The sequence below is a fragment of the Paramormyrops kingsleyae genome, chromosome 25 (assembly GCF_048594095.1).
Source record: "Paramormyrops kingsleyae isolate MSU_618 chromosome 25, PKINGS_0.4, whole genome shotgun sequence".
Taxonomy (NCBI): domain Eukaryota; kingdom Metazoa; phylum Chordata; class Actinopteri; order Osteoglossiformes; family Mormyridae; genus Paramormyrops; species Paramormyrops kingsleyae.
Window position 1 is genome coordinate 31,627,750 of NC_132821.1, and position 15,648 is coordinate 31,643,397.

At 39.7% G+C, this 15,648-nt stretch overlaps 1 long non-coding RNA gene across 1 annotated transcript in view; it reads right to left on the reverse strand.

The window, feature by feature from the left end:
* Nucleotides 1–13,289, reverse strand: part of LOC140582871 (uncharacterized) — a 56,389-nt gene extending 43,100 nt beyond the window's left edge. Inside the window, exon 1 of the long non-coding RNA XR_011985665.1 lies at nt 13,112–13,289. This is a non-coding gene — a long non-coding RNA (uncharacterized lncRNA). The remainder of the gene's footprint in view (nt 1–13,111) is intronic.
* Between the last annotated feature and the right edge of the window lie 2,359 nt (nt 13,290–15,648).

Here is a 15,648-nt window from a genome sequence, read left to right on the forward strand (position 1 = left end):
CTAGTTCTATTACCACTGCTAATAAGTAGAGTAAAATTATTATAACTGTGTGCTACTTTATATAGTATAAATACACAATAATAAAACTGGCAGTCTGAAACACACAGATTAGAATGGAATTTTCATTGACTCCTTTATTTACATTCTGAAAAGGCTTCTCTGGTCTTACCAAAGCATTTATCATCTTTACCCTGACTGAGGGTAAAGCTCTAAAGGGTGGTAAAATTAAAGGACATGCGTCATATTTTCATATCTCAGTGGAGGCAAGTCTTCTTTTAAAAGCTACCATTAAATATGTATGTTTGGGTTATGAAATTTTTACATCATTGTGAAGGTTATATTCGCTTTAAAATTTAATACTTAGTTATAACTCACGCTCATTTAATCCTCATTGTAGGATGTACTGCATCTTGCAAGAATCCTCCAGTGTATTATTACTATTTGTCAGAAGAAGAAAAATATATGAGCACCACAGGCTCACATTGTTCATTTATTAATTAGTTTGTTTTGTTTATTTGTTTATCTTTATTAGTGTGTTTATTTCTGGGATCGTGATTTGGAAGCAATTAATTTTGGGACTTGTCTTTTTGTTTTGTTTTTGCATATATTCAAAAGTATAACACAATAAGCCATGGACAATTTTGCATCTTTATAGTCCACGTCATGATTTTAGCTATGCAAGACTAGCAGTGCACGCATGCTTTCACTTTATCTCTTTTTAAAAGTTAGAGCTCAGGACTCAATGTTAATCTCACCTCATCGTTCTTGATTATGTAACATGTTTTGGGCTTGCAGTTAAATCCATGCTGGTGCTAAGGGAATACTGATATACGGGTTACATATCAATTCAAAGATGACTGGCTATAAAAGATGTATAAGCAGGAAGAAAGTCATCGCTGACAGGTCAGTTTGGGGTACTGAATACTTAATAAGAGATATGTGCAGCCCATGTGTCTTACAGTCTCTTACGATGCTCAGTGCATAGGTTATGTGTAGCTGCAGTAAACAAAGTATCTTTAGAATTCTTTGATCAATTTGAGAAACAGTTCTTGATTTATATGGGTGTTTTTTTACATGGACAGGTAAATACACACCATTAATGGATATATGAATAATAGAACATTAAATATTTAAGTGAGAGTTTTGTATAATTGACAAAGGAGAGCATGATATTGGAAGTTACATTTAATAACATTATTAATTAATAATTCCTATCTGCACTATAGAAAATGGGATAGAATCCGTCTGTTGATTGTTAATGAAGTTTGGAACAATTAATACATCCCAATTCCCTGCTTAACTGAAAACACCATCTGGGTGTGGAATTTGACTAAAAAGGTCACTTCTGTATAAAGATCAGCAGTCATCTAGATATGCATAGCAGTAATTCAATTGCAATTCAATGTGAAGACTTGCAATTCAATCATTCATGGGCATAGAAAGATTAAATCTCCAGTCAAGCAATTAGTGGGAGTCGGCACTGTGGTTTTGATTAAGAGTTTAATTATTGCCTCATAGATTAGCTACGTAAATTTACGTCTGTTTAAAATTACCTTTAGCTATATGATTATAGGGTTTCAGGAGTTGCAGACATGCATGATGCAATTACTGGAATTTGGTTTTCTTTGAATAATTGTTAGTAAACTCCATTTATATATATATTCACACACACACACACACACACACACATACTGTATAAAAAGTCATTTTTCCATAAACTGAGGCAAACATCATATAACTGAATATGGATTTTCATTGCAATGAACTGAAGAAAAATCCGTTACAAATCTGTTTTTCCCTGAAAAAAGGAAAATAGACAGTAAATTCTTTATTCTCTACTACTATAAAGTCTCAGTCTCCTTCTGTCTTACTAATCTACTGTTTCCTCTCTGTCTTCATAAGGGATCTCCTTCATCTGTAGAAGATTTACTGCTGGCAAGCATTTTGTGGTAATTTGTACAGTATATATTGGGTAAAGATGTATTACCCATGCGTCTATACACTTTCCAAACTATGATAACCATATATCTGTATCATCATCTGTATTTTTCAGGGATTTATTTGCATTACTAGTAATCTCTTTAACTTGGTTAATATCATGATGAAAATATCATGCACTTCATATAATGAAGCTTCTTTATTGCTGATTGTCAATTCAGGATAAACAAATAGTAAATTGAGTTCACAAATATGTCCTGTAACTTTTTAAATATGTGGTTTTTTTTGGAGAAACAAAAATTCTGTGGATCCATGTAGTGCATCCATTGTGCCTCCCTTATCTCATCTTTCTCAAAGAATCGGTACAGTATATCAAGACAAATCGCACACAGAATCCAATCAACATGCTCTGTGTTTTTAAAGGAATGTTACATTATTGTATATATGTACAGTAGACCACCATATCTCAGGAGCCATATTTCACTGGTGGATGAATGATTAATGTGAGTCGCTGCTGGGAGATCTCAGGATATAAATTAAAATAAGATTAAGAAAAATGTTCAGGTTCTGCATGCTTATATTTCACACCGAATATTATCAGATTAAAAGATGTACAATGCGGAGGATTGCTGAATAATGAAATTATACCTTGCTGTTATAAATAATATATTGAAAATGCACATTCAGTGTGTCTCTCAGTCTTTCATCACAATAATAGCAACATGCGTCCTTTTTTTGTAATTCTTACAATAAATCTTACCTGTATGCAATACCTGTCTTGCCCGTATCTGTCTCCCCCAACAGTCAAAGCTTGTGTCATAACTCTAACAAGTACCATTTTTAGCTACCTCTGGTAATGAGCCTGCTGTCTAATACAACACCCTTGTCATTCTTTATATGATTACAATGTTTCCTCCTGCCTAGATAATCTCACCTGCCTCAGTCTAACCTTCAGTCACTGGCCAAGACAATCCACTTTTCCTACATTGTACAGTTTGGCAGAAGTCTTTGGAAAATATGGAATCATGCTATGCTAAATTACTACCCCAAAATAAAAAAATATAAAATTAAATTAAAAAAAAAACAAAATTACTACCCCAAGACAGCATTACACGACCATCCATCCATCCATCCATCTTACAACCACTTATCCAATGCAGGCTTTATAACTATGATTCGTCCCTCATGTGACTGTCAGTCCAGCTCATTTTTCTGGGGCTTAGTGATCCTCTGCAGTCTAAAAATATATTTACCCACAAGTGATGGTGGACGCCAGCAACATCCAAGCGGCATTTAGACAGAAATACAGAGAACGGCAAAGTGCACTTCTGAATTGTTAACGCAGCGGGTCGCCTCACTTAGTTTCCGATATATATCCCACCATAGAGCATTTCGCAGAGTTAAGCGTGGCCGTCTGCCCATGGTACTCATCTAACACCTCACCAGGCATTCGGAGCCATTTCCTGCATTCTTCCAAGTATCACTGCTCTCAAACACACCCCTCTGTTTTGAGTCAATAAAGTTATTCAGAGCCACTGAAAACTTACCCAATGGTAGGCGTGGGCCCTGTGGAAAGGGCAGTCTAGTGACATTTGCAGACCGATACATCGGAAAGCAGCGGCAGATTCCAGCTGATTTTCTCTCCATGGAGAGACATAATACTTTCAATGGCGCCATTTCAAAACTTGTCCCCCATGCCGTCCATTTTCCGCGCGAGGAACCAGCAGGACTAAGCTCTGCTCATTATAATGGAGCCTTCCGATGGACAATGCTAATGTGTTTGTCGCCGTGTGGAAAATGTAGGGTCATTTTCCATCCTTTATTTGTGTTTAATGCCATGGCAACATTGAAAAACATTTAAATAACGGTTTTTGGCATGTTTATCAATTTAAAGGTCACTTTTGGGTTCCCCTGTTTCATTATTTCTTACCATAAATGCTCTATTTTATTCTATTTCACTCCCGGAAATGGTGAAGGCTTTTCATCTTTTAATATTTTTGGTCACAAAATGGTGGCATTTTTACTTAAGAAAGCAAGACTGCTTATCTAACAAGCTGATGTAGCGGGGTTGGGAAAAATAACAATTCCCTAACAAAGTTTTGGCTTCCCAGATTCTATTGGTACAGTAATATCTTCTTTTTGTCCACAAGATAAAAAATGAGTCATAGATCCAGTGATATTAAATGACTCTTCATTTCAAGGTCTTTATGCAACAAAATGACAATTCAGCTTAACATCCACTTTCTGGCCCTTCAGCGTTTTCACTCACCTTGGTTCCGGAGAGCAAATGAAACTTGAGTGATAAACACACCACGTTCAAACAAATGAACACAAAATAATATGTGATTGATAATCCCCACCCTAACCCTCACCCTTGCTCTACAATCTCATTTTATGCATGTTTTTGATTCAGAAGAGAACAGAAGTTTCTTCAAACACAGTACAAACTAAATAAAAGTTTCACAATCCATAATTATAATGTTTAGTCAAGTAATGTTCATCTTTGACTGAGAAGTTGTCTGTACATTGATCCCTCCCTCCATTTCCTGTAATGGCTTGTTCAATTGAGGGTCGCGGGGGTCTGGAGCCTCTCTCTGTACCGGCGCAAGGCAGGGCATATCTCAGGATGGGGCGCCAACCCAACACAGTTCATCTGTACAATTCGTTCATTTATAAACATTCAGGTCAAGAAAATTTTAAACACAGTAAATGTATGTTAAAGGTATTACACCAAGCAGATTATGATCGCAAATCCATCAATCCATGTTCTGTACCAGCTTCTCCTATACAGGGCGGCATGGGTCTGGAGCCCATCCTGCAGGCTATGAGCAGAAGGCAGGGATCCACCTGGGATGAGGTGCCAATTCATCACGGGACACACACACACCATTATACACACACCTTACCATAATTTTGGGAATGTGATCGGAAACCTCACAACGATATGGGTAGAACATGCAAACTCGACACACAGAGAGCCAGGGTGGAGACTCAAAGCTTAGAGGCAGGGGGACTGGAGGCAACAACACAAACCCCTCTGCCACTGCGCCATCTGTTTAAAAATCTATAATTTGCAAATATCATGTGGCAAACTGGTTTACGTAAAGCTAAAATGAAAATACAACATCTGAGACCACCGCTAGGAAGGATATCACTTTGCGAGATGGGCTGACTGCTTAATATATTGAAAAACTATGTACCTGCTCTACTGAAAATGTCTAAAGACTGCAGCATGAAACACTTGCTGCAAAGAATGTGGTTTTGAAACCCAAGGTGGGCCGTTCACTTATCGACAGGTTTCACCCACTTCCTGTTTGCTTGCTGTTGTTCAGAACCAGGCAGTGACTGACACCCACCACGCGCTCGGAAGCGCCGCTTCGTCCATTACCGTCACCCACATCCTTGCCAATTTTCTTATCGCCGGCTGTGCTTCCTCTCTGACCCTCCACGTTCTCCTTCATTTCGCTCGAATTGCATTTGCACACAGCTGGATGTCGTCTTTGTTGTCTGGAGACCACAGACCTGTGTGGGCAGTGAATCTCTTCTGAACATATAATTGGAAGAACGTGATGTGGAGCAGCATGGTTTTTATAAGCCAGAATACATAACCTGCATCTTCTACATTGTCTTTGAAGATTTATTGATACTGAATAATTAAATGTTTCATTCACCTTTCAGCTTATGCTTGTTTAATTTATTTCATTTTATTTATTTATTATTCGGTGAAGAAGATCTAGACAGATGTGCAAATGGTCGTCTTTAAGCAATTAATTCATAATTTATTCATGCTAATGAATGTCTGATTCATTTCACATTTTTGTAACACTTTCTCCTGTATCAAAATGATTTGTATTTTTTTCACATTAACACCTCCCAGGAATATAATACAAAAATCCTTTTTACAGACCGATAGTAAGAAGATGGGAGTGCTGTGACAGATGACCTGGCCCCCACAATCCCCCGCCCTAAACCCTATAGAGCTGCTTTGGGATGAACTGGATCGAAGAGTACAAGGAAGGTAGCCGATTTGTGCCCAGAACATATGTAAATGCATTACGGACTGTTATTAAGCATTCCAGCTGCCTACATCAGGAATGGAAGGAGACTGCAGTGCTGTCATCAAAGCCAAAGGACGATGCTTTGAAGAGTCTAAAATAGTCGTTTGCAGACCAGCTGCAATGGGAGTGACACAAACAATTCACAGAACGATGTTTATTTAAAAAATTGTACAGTTATAAGCCCCACAGATCACGTTATTGTATGAAATAGTCTGAATCAAGCTGCAAACAGTAACACGGCTGTTTGGAATATGTTTGGAAGACTGAGGTATTTATTCTCTTGAGTGATGGAACAGAATATGGAGATTCGGCAGTGATGACCACATGCAATGTAGATTTGGAAGAAAAACGTTAAATGGCACCAATAAAATATGAAATTCATGCACTGTTTTAACTATCTTTAATCAAAGATGTCACAAGTAGCTAGGTTATATAATGTTAATGTATGGTGAGTGTATTGCATTCTTGTTTTGGTGTAATAGAACAATATTTTTTACAGTTATTTTTATTTCTTCAAAAAAAAAACAAATGCAATCATAATTTCACTGGAGTGTTTCTTTTCTATAGAGGTCATGTACAGTTCAGCCTTAATGGAAACGTTCGTGCTGGAACTAGTTTGATTTTCCCTCTTTGCAGAATATCCGCTGCTTGTTTGTTCCTTCTTGGTTCACTTGTTATAATCTCATGTTGCTTTCTTAATAAATCGAAGGAGCGGAAGTATCGCTTAGGGTGGAATTGAAATATTTAGAAAAAAAAAGCTTTGGCACTTAATTCCAGATTGTTCTGGCTTTAACATTGCATATAAGCCATGTGAATCATTGTTGCAGGCTATAGAGTACTTTTTTTTTTTTACTTAATATCATAAGAATGGCATATCTACATATGCAACCGTTTTTTCTCACTTATGTGAAGAATAGTATATTATGGAATAGAATTCTGATACTTTATTGATACCAATGGTGAAATTCTCTTTTTGTGTTCTCCTTCTTCTTCTCCGCGAGAGACACAAATACAAATACAGGCGAGAGTAAGATGGGGGGGGGGGGGGGGTCACAGCTCAGGGTCTGCCAGCATGCAGCACCCATGCAGCTGGGGGTTAAGGGCCTTGCTCGAGGGTCCGGAGGTGGCGATACACGCTCAGGCGCTGTATACTGATATGCATTTACTTTTTATGTAGTATACTAGCGCTTGATATATATTTTCTCACTTGTGCTAATAAAGTCTGAAATTTATTGCATGTTGCTGTGAGCTTCTTTCCTTGTTTTTCAGGCACTCGTCTTCAGAGGAAGCTTTCAATGCAATCTAAACTTCCCAGGGTGTAAATTCTTAGGTGACACAGATGCAGCTGTTATTTATAAGTCCCAGTAGTGGCTGGGGGGGGGGGGGGGAGGTGGGTCGTAACAAGAATAATCTGATGGCTGCACTCTGAGGCTGCGAACTGAGAAGGTGGTTTAATTAATTTTCTTATTTATTCTTGTTACAATGTGTTACTGTGACACTTTCCTAAACCCCATTTGCCAATGTTCAGATAAACCAGAGAGACTGTCCTTTCAGCTCAACAGAGCACGTGCTGAAAGCAGCACAGATCCAGTCCTCTGCTCAGCCGCTTTCCTGTTTAAAAAGACATTGTGAGAATAACAAGCTACGTGGAGGTACAGCCCTAATTTAACAAGGGGTAACAAATCTAGTTTAACACAAATTCAAAAAATCATTGAATCAGAAACTAAATTTAATGACTAAATCGTAACCATATTGTGAGTATAATTCCAAAGTAAATTAGTAAACAAAGAACAAGTAATCAAATAAAGATACACAAATTACAATCATTTATTAATGAGAAATATTAGCCCTTTATTGGAAAAGTTCTTTCTAATAGCGAAGAATCTAACATCGCAAATTTTCTTTTTAAATTAGTAGCGACAACATGGTCTTCCAGCATAAAGCTCAAAGATCAAATGTGCAGTCTGCTCCCGTCTAAAGTAAAACTGCAGAACTCCAGGCACTAATTAGATATGACCGAAGAGACATTAGTCTCGAGTCCTCAGAAATCATGTCTGACAAATTGCTTTACCTTCAACAGCCACTGCAGGTGTCACAAAACAGACACATTGTTTAAGCAGCCGGTTACTGAAAACATATTACTGAAAATGATAATGATAGATTAATTTGACAGTTAAGGCTGTGAAACTAATTACAATAAATTCAAACTTTGATTAAAAAAATCTAATTCAAACCCTTTTAGTCCAAATGCAATCTATCGCCTTTTGTCTGTTTTCTGGCTTTATTTATGATCTTGGTGGTTGGCAGACGTTGCTTCTAATCCAGCTTTACAAAGAGCACTCAGAGACATCAAAAGTAGCTTTATCCGAATTTCATTTCATGCAACATTTGGTCTGAATGCGTGCTACATTCATCACACCAGGCCTGGATCCAGCGATGCAATTATTAATAGAATGACGCAGCAAAGATAGCTTAGAATCCAAGACGGGTTCAAAATATTAAAATTTGCAGGACGTACCATATTAAACGGATGCATTTTTATGAAGTTGATGGTAAGAACTCCAAGCTTCCCCGCTTCCCACGCCCTGTTCTTGCTAAGGCTTCCTAAGAAATTTGAAACCATGGCTGAAGACACAAATCGAAACAAGTACTGCAATACTGCCATATCTAAATGACTTTCATTGACTGACATGCACAATAATACTAATATTTGGATGAATATTTAAGAAAAAGTGGATAATTCATGAATTCATCATCCACCCTCGTATTGGTTCTCCTGTTCTAGAGAGCAGTTGTTTCCCAATCTGGTCCTCGGGGACCCACAGTCGGTCCACGTTTTTGCTCCCCCCCTGCCAGACAGCCCACGTTTTTGGGGAGCTGGAAGGGAGCAAAAACGTGGACCATCTGTGGGTCTCCAAGGACCGGTTTGGGAAACACTGGCAGAGAGTAGAGGTCACAAGGCAAAGTGACATGCTGGACAGGATGCCAGTCCTTTTCAACCAGCAGCCAATTTGAAATATACATTATTGTACAAAATACGGTGACAACGTTTCAGTGGTTGGTAGGTGGTAGGGGTTTGTATATATAGGCATGTAGCTTTCTGCTTACTGACAGTAAAAAAAAAAAATAATAATTCAGCATAGGTATTTAAGGCTCTATACAAACAACAGGGAAGCAGTGAATCTCATCATGTCATAGCGTGATGTCTAACACCTGTCACGCAACTCTCTCCGTGCCACGCGGACGGCACCCACACTGACAGATACAGAACCCGGCAGCATCTCCAAGCCAATATCTATAACGGAGTAGCTGGCTTCACAAAACTGCATCTGCCATTTCCGTGCCTGCAGAATCCAAAAAGTGGCTACACTGCATCTCCAGCACGTTTACTCTGCTTGACACCAGGAGAAAAGAGCCATCAGCACCTGATGACTGATTTCCGATACAAATGATCTCCATCATTGGTATAAAATTTGACACTTTTGTGTTTTAATGAAATTTAAGAGAATTTACATTGTGTTAACACGAGATGAGCTTATACTGCGTCTACAAGTATTGATCAAACACGCATGCAATCAAATTTATGCAAGATGTAGTTTAGTGATGTTTAAAAACAAAACATGCTTTCAAAATACAAAATGTATACAGAACCACAGCATAGTGTAGTATAGCATTGTTTAGCATAGAATAGCATACTACACCATAGCATAGAATAGCATATACTACACCATAGCATAGAATAGCATATACTACACCATAGCATAGCATAGCATTACATAGAATACCATCATGTTCTATGTGGAAGTTGCTACCATTTGCTACACTTGATGTTCCCTACATTACTGTGGCAACACATCTCATTCTATTTTTTCTTTTTTCAGCAATTGTTAAATACAGTTTTCCGCTCCTTTTATCCATCCATCCATCCATCCATCCCCATGCATCTTAAGCTAAGCAGGGTTGGTTCATTTCATCCATAACTAGATGGTCTATGGGGGGGCATTGTTCTTCCTCTGGTATTGGTGCTTCAACAGGGGACACCCATAGCTGGGTGGGTGGGGGAGGGCGCACTACTGCAGAGGCTGCCTTCCTCCGGACGACGTGACATTATCTGATATGTTGACTGCGGTGACTTACGCTTCCTGTGGCCGTTATCCAGAGAAAGTGAAGAGGAACGCAGGCCAAATTCATGAAAGGGCTACGCTTCACGCATCACATCTGTGCGCCAGATCCATCAACCGCATTCAAACCCATCTTCCTTCTTCTAAGCGCTAATACTCTCCTTTGCGCAGGTATGACTTAGACCATAACTCACTTATGGCACCATATCAGGTCACAGGGTAAATGGTTGCCTTTGAGAACCAACAGGAAGTGACTCCTCTTTCCCTGTTAACACCCAACCCCCCCCATCCTTGTCAGGCATTGATATCTGCCATTCCACACAATGCACCAAAACGCTCTGAGGTCTTTTGCTTGTTTACAATACTTTGTAAATGTCTATGCTGTTCATAATCAACAAATAACATTCAGGAGATTGAGAAAGTGGTAAAATCGTGCAGGGATAACCCGATCCTGCCGTGTTTCGACAGGGAAAACCTGATCCTGTCATGTGTCGACAGGGAAAACCCTATCCTGTCATGTGTCGATAGGGAAAACCCAAACCTACCGTGTGTCGATAGGGAAAACCCGATCCCTGCCGTGTGTCGATAGGGAAAACCCGATCCTGTCGTGTGTCGATAGGGATAACCCGATCCTGCCGTGTGTCGATAGGGAAAACCCGATCCTGCCGTGTATTCAAAGGGAAAACCCGATCCTGCCGTGTATTCAAAGGGATAACCCGATCCTGCCGTGTGTCGACAGGGAAAACCCGATCCTGCCGTGTGTCGACAGGGATATCCCGATCCTGCCATCTGTCGATAGGGAAAACCCGATCCTGCCGTGTGTCGATAGGGAAAACCCGATCCTGTCGTGTATTGATAGGGATAACCCGATCCTGCCGTGTATTGATAGGGATAACCCGATCCTGTCATGTATTGATAGGGATAACCAGATCCTGTCATGTATTGATAGGGATAACCCGATCCTTTCGTGTATTGATAGGGAAAACCCGATCCTGTCGTGTATTGATAAGGATAACCCGATCCTGCCGTGTATTGATAGGGATAACCCGATCCTGTCGTGTATTGATAGGGATATCCCGATCCTGCTGTGTATTGATTGCAATTTCAATTTCAACACAGTCAGCAAACGAGGTATGTCGCTTGTTATGTGCTATGTTTGTAAAATCATACATTTAAAGATTATTTAAATATAAATATTATAATTTCTGAGAGTGTATTTGGCTCAGAGGGTATCTCCATTCCTTCACACCTCCAGGAGATAGAAGTCTTGAAATTAATTTCGAAATAAATTTTTTTTATTTAGTATATTAGAATTTGAATTTTTGACTATTCTCCTTATGGGCTTGCAAACGTCTAACAAAGAAGATAAGCAGGAATTTTTTAATTGTTTCCTGCTGCTCAGTTTCTGTCATTTAACAATTTACATTTTTATATGCCATATGGAACTTTGCTGCTTAGGCTGTGAAGCCTTAACATTCATTTATACACATGCAGCATCACAGTCAATATGAACCTCGCTGACTAATTTGATATTCAAGCACGTGGCTTCGTTCTTTTTTGGAACCAGGATTACTTTAGCAAACTAACAGCCTAAGAATGGAATAAAAAAATAATCGACACCTTCTGTAGCAACACATTCCGACATTGTTCACACATGCGGCTTGGCAACGACGCCAGCATATGAAACGTTCATATTACCACAGACTGCAATTACAAAAAATCCTCCGTGAGCAATGTCCTGATAATAAAGTAGTTAGCGTTTGCTTTACTTTGGTATAATTGCACACAGCTGGGAAAACTCATAGGTATTATTCACTCGTACCTGGAGATTCAAACTTCCCCAACAAGGATTTCCTTATGCCCAGACCTGTCTCCACAGCCGTCACATTTCAACCAACATGTGTGACAGCGCATGTGTTAGGAAATCATGGCAGTGAAGCGCGCTCCAGCCCCGCGGATAATGAAGAGTGGGCATCTGCGCGGATTGATAGGCCGGCGCTGGAAGGACAACCGGCGCCGCTGCCAGTCCCGCACGCTGGCGGTAAAGGCGCGAGCCAGATAATCAGCACGCGCCCCCACCCTGCTCCCAGGACGTACTCAGGCACGTCATCGCAAAACAGTTTCGAAGCATGCTCACAAATTGTTATGAAATATGGTTACTCTACCAAACAAGCTATTTATTAAGCATAAAAAATAAGCAGGTGTTCAGTGATACAAACACCATCATTTTTCAAGGACACCAACTTAGGCTATTTTTTTAGCCGCTGCTCGCAGGTAAAAATAAAAAACAAGACACCAGGTTATTTGAATAAGCATCTTTTTTAGTCTATGGAATAGTAGGCCTATAGGAACTGCTCTTTGCACAGAGCTCATGAAATACAACTATGAAATATCAAAACTTTAACAGGTGTGGTTTTAAAGTGTAACAACAAAACATAATATTTCCATACAAGCAATCGAGTGGTTGACCTTCTCCTATGTATAACATTTCTTACATTCTATTTCTCTCTCAGATTGCAAGAAGCACTCTCAGCACCACCCGAAACTCTTGACGTGATTCGCTGATAAACGTACCCCGGGATGTCTGATGACCTTGGCCATCACTTACTGCCAAAAGTGCTCCAACACTTTTTTTTTTTTGCCTGCCACTAGACAGAAAGGTGGGAGGGAAACGCCCAGCCCGTTTTGCCAGCCACGTGGAATATTGCAGCTTGCGATGCAGTAAGATATCGATAAGGCGTAGGGCTGCCGCTGTCCTCGGTGACATCACGGCATATCCACCTGCGCACCGACAGCAGAACACATCTACTGACGCCCGCGGTCACCCTGATGTAGCATAACGTGCAGAGATATCTCAGAACACCTGCAGGTATCCTACGGCAAAGAAGTCTCAAATATAAATAAAAATTGAGCTCTGTGGACACACAGTTTGTTGAATTCCTTAGTTAATAACCCTTAGTATACAGACACATGATAACTTAATTGTATACATACCTGACAGTACCTCTTCATTTGAAAATTGAGAGCGTTCCTAGTTTAAGAAGCAAGAAATAAGTCTTTGCAACAACAACAATAATAATAATATATTACCTCAGCTCCATTGCTCCCCAAAGATAACTAAAAAAAGTGTGTGTGTGTGTGTGTCAGTAGATTTCAATTTGCCTGAATAAGATTATATTAATAAGAATATATCAGAACATGAAACACGAAAATAAATAAGATGCACCATTTCACCATGCAATTTCTGATGTAGGCTGTGTGTCTACGTATCTTAGAAACAGCTATTTCAGTTCCAGGGCTTCTGTGTTCTAATTAGCAGTACTAATTCAAGATCTGCTGCCTTAAAACAAAATAAAATAAGCTATCGACCAAATAAACTATAAGTGATAATCAGTAACTAACATAAATTACACAAGGAACATAAAGTATAGTCTTTCAAAAGTGTTTAAATATGCAAAAAGTAAAAATTAGTTGTCCAATGAAATGCATGTAGACACATGTGATATGTGTGAATATAACTCTCTGAGGCAATGACTAAAATACAGCAAAACAACTACGAACAAAATAAGTCATATCCTGTGAGTCTTCTCACTATGGGAAACGAATTCAGGTCTGAAATTAAAATGCATTGAAAGCCTGTAACATCACAGCCGAAGTGAACCTGAAGCTTTAAGTCCTTCTGTGTCTCCGGTGAAAACCATAAAAGTAATGTGGACTTTTAGCCACGACGTGAGAAAGCTGGTAACATTGTGTTGTGTAAAATAGGATGGACAATTATGAACCTAAGTTCACTCATGTCAGCAGTCTTGTAAGGTTCTTTTTCTCTTTCATTTTATTTTAACCACGCTGTAGTTTGTTTATCCGGGGCTGCCCTTATATTACCAGCTGTTGCATCAACCTGCAACCGAATACTCCAGGTAGATACAAAAAAAAACATTGTGCAGTGTTTCACAGTTTTCTATCTGAAAAAGGCTTCAAACCTTCTTTGAAAAGCTTCTTTTTTTCTGAAGTTTTAATGTTTCGTAGACTGTTTCATTAGCAGGTATATCGTACATTGCTGTGTAATAACAGACAGCATTCCTCTGGGCATTCCTGTTTCTTCCCGCTGACAGAATGAATAAGTTATGCAAATCTGTCCGTAGTGTGTACCCTGTGATGGACAGGCATCGCATCTGCGGGCTCCTCTGTCATGAGCATTTGGATTAAGGCTCACCCTAATTCTTACTTTATAAGCGATTGTGGAATATGGATTGGATTTTGCATGTGATAATTATTTAGCTAGCATACAAATAATTATGTGAATGTGGACTGGCTCAAAAGCCCCCTAAGACTTGACTGAGTTGAGGTTAAAACAATAATTCTACAACTGCAATAAATACAGTCAAAAGTGCTCAATTTCACAAATCCTCTCAGTCATCAATCATAAATTTACTATCTGTCAAAAATGATATTAACCCAGCCTCATCTAATAGCACGTTGCAACTCTTTGCAATTCCCTTCGGTTTGTGTACACATACAAGTCATTCTCATGTTTATGTGTGTCTTTCACAACTTAATATATTTCTTTCTTAAATGTATAGAGCTCTGTAATTAGAAGTGTAGTGTTTTTTATTATTATTATTATTATTATTATTTATCTGGTCACTGTAGGAATGTGAGCTGACTTAGCTTAAGGACACAACCACGTGACTAGAGGAATTTCGGGGAAGGGGGTCGGGTTTTGATTTTGGAACTTTCCCTTTTCAGGGTGAATGAGATCAGGGAGAGTGAGGGGTTAGTAACACAAAGGAAAAGGGGGAGGTCTTGAGAGCAGGGTACTGAGAGGGGAAAGAGCCTCAGCACGTCCAATCAGGAGTACTGAGAGGGGAAAGAGCCTCAGCACGTCCAATCAGGACAGCCGCACATAGCAGAGTACTGAGAGGGGAAAGAGCCTCAGCACGTCCAATCAGGACAGCCGCACATAGCAGAGTACTGAGAGGGGAAAGAGCCTCAGCACGTCCAATCAGGACAGCCGCACATAGCAGAGTACTGAGAGGGGAAAGAGCCTCAGCACGTCCAATCAGGACAGCCGCACATAGCAGAGTACTGAGAGGGGAAAGAGCCTCAGCACGTCCAATCAGGATAGCCGCACATAGCAGAGTACTGAGAGGGGAAAGAGCCTCAGCACGTCCAATCAGGATAGCCGCACATCCCACCTCTGCCGGGAACAGCACTAATAATCAGGGAATGATAAAGATCAGCTGAGTCAGGGCCACGCAGTCACATGACTCTCCCTCCCCCTCCCCCCTCCCCCCGCCACACCCTCACAGTCACCCCAGAGCTACTAGCTGCAAACCCTAATCGTGCATTAATGGCTACTTTTACAATTATTTAATTGAGTTTACTGTATTTTGTCCTACTGAATCCTTCACAGTTCCAAGGCAAAGTCAATAATAATGAAAAATCCCAATTCTGGCTATTAACTGATTCGTGAGGAGACAGCGATGACATGAAGTAGCTCAATTTGATAAATTTAGACAGAAAGCAATTTT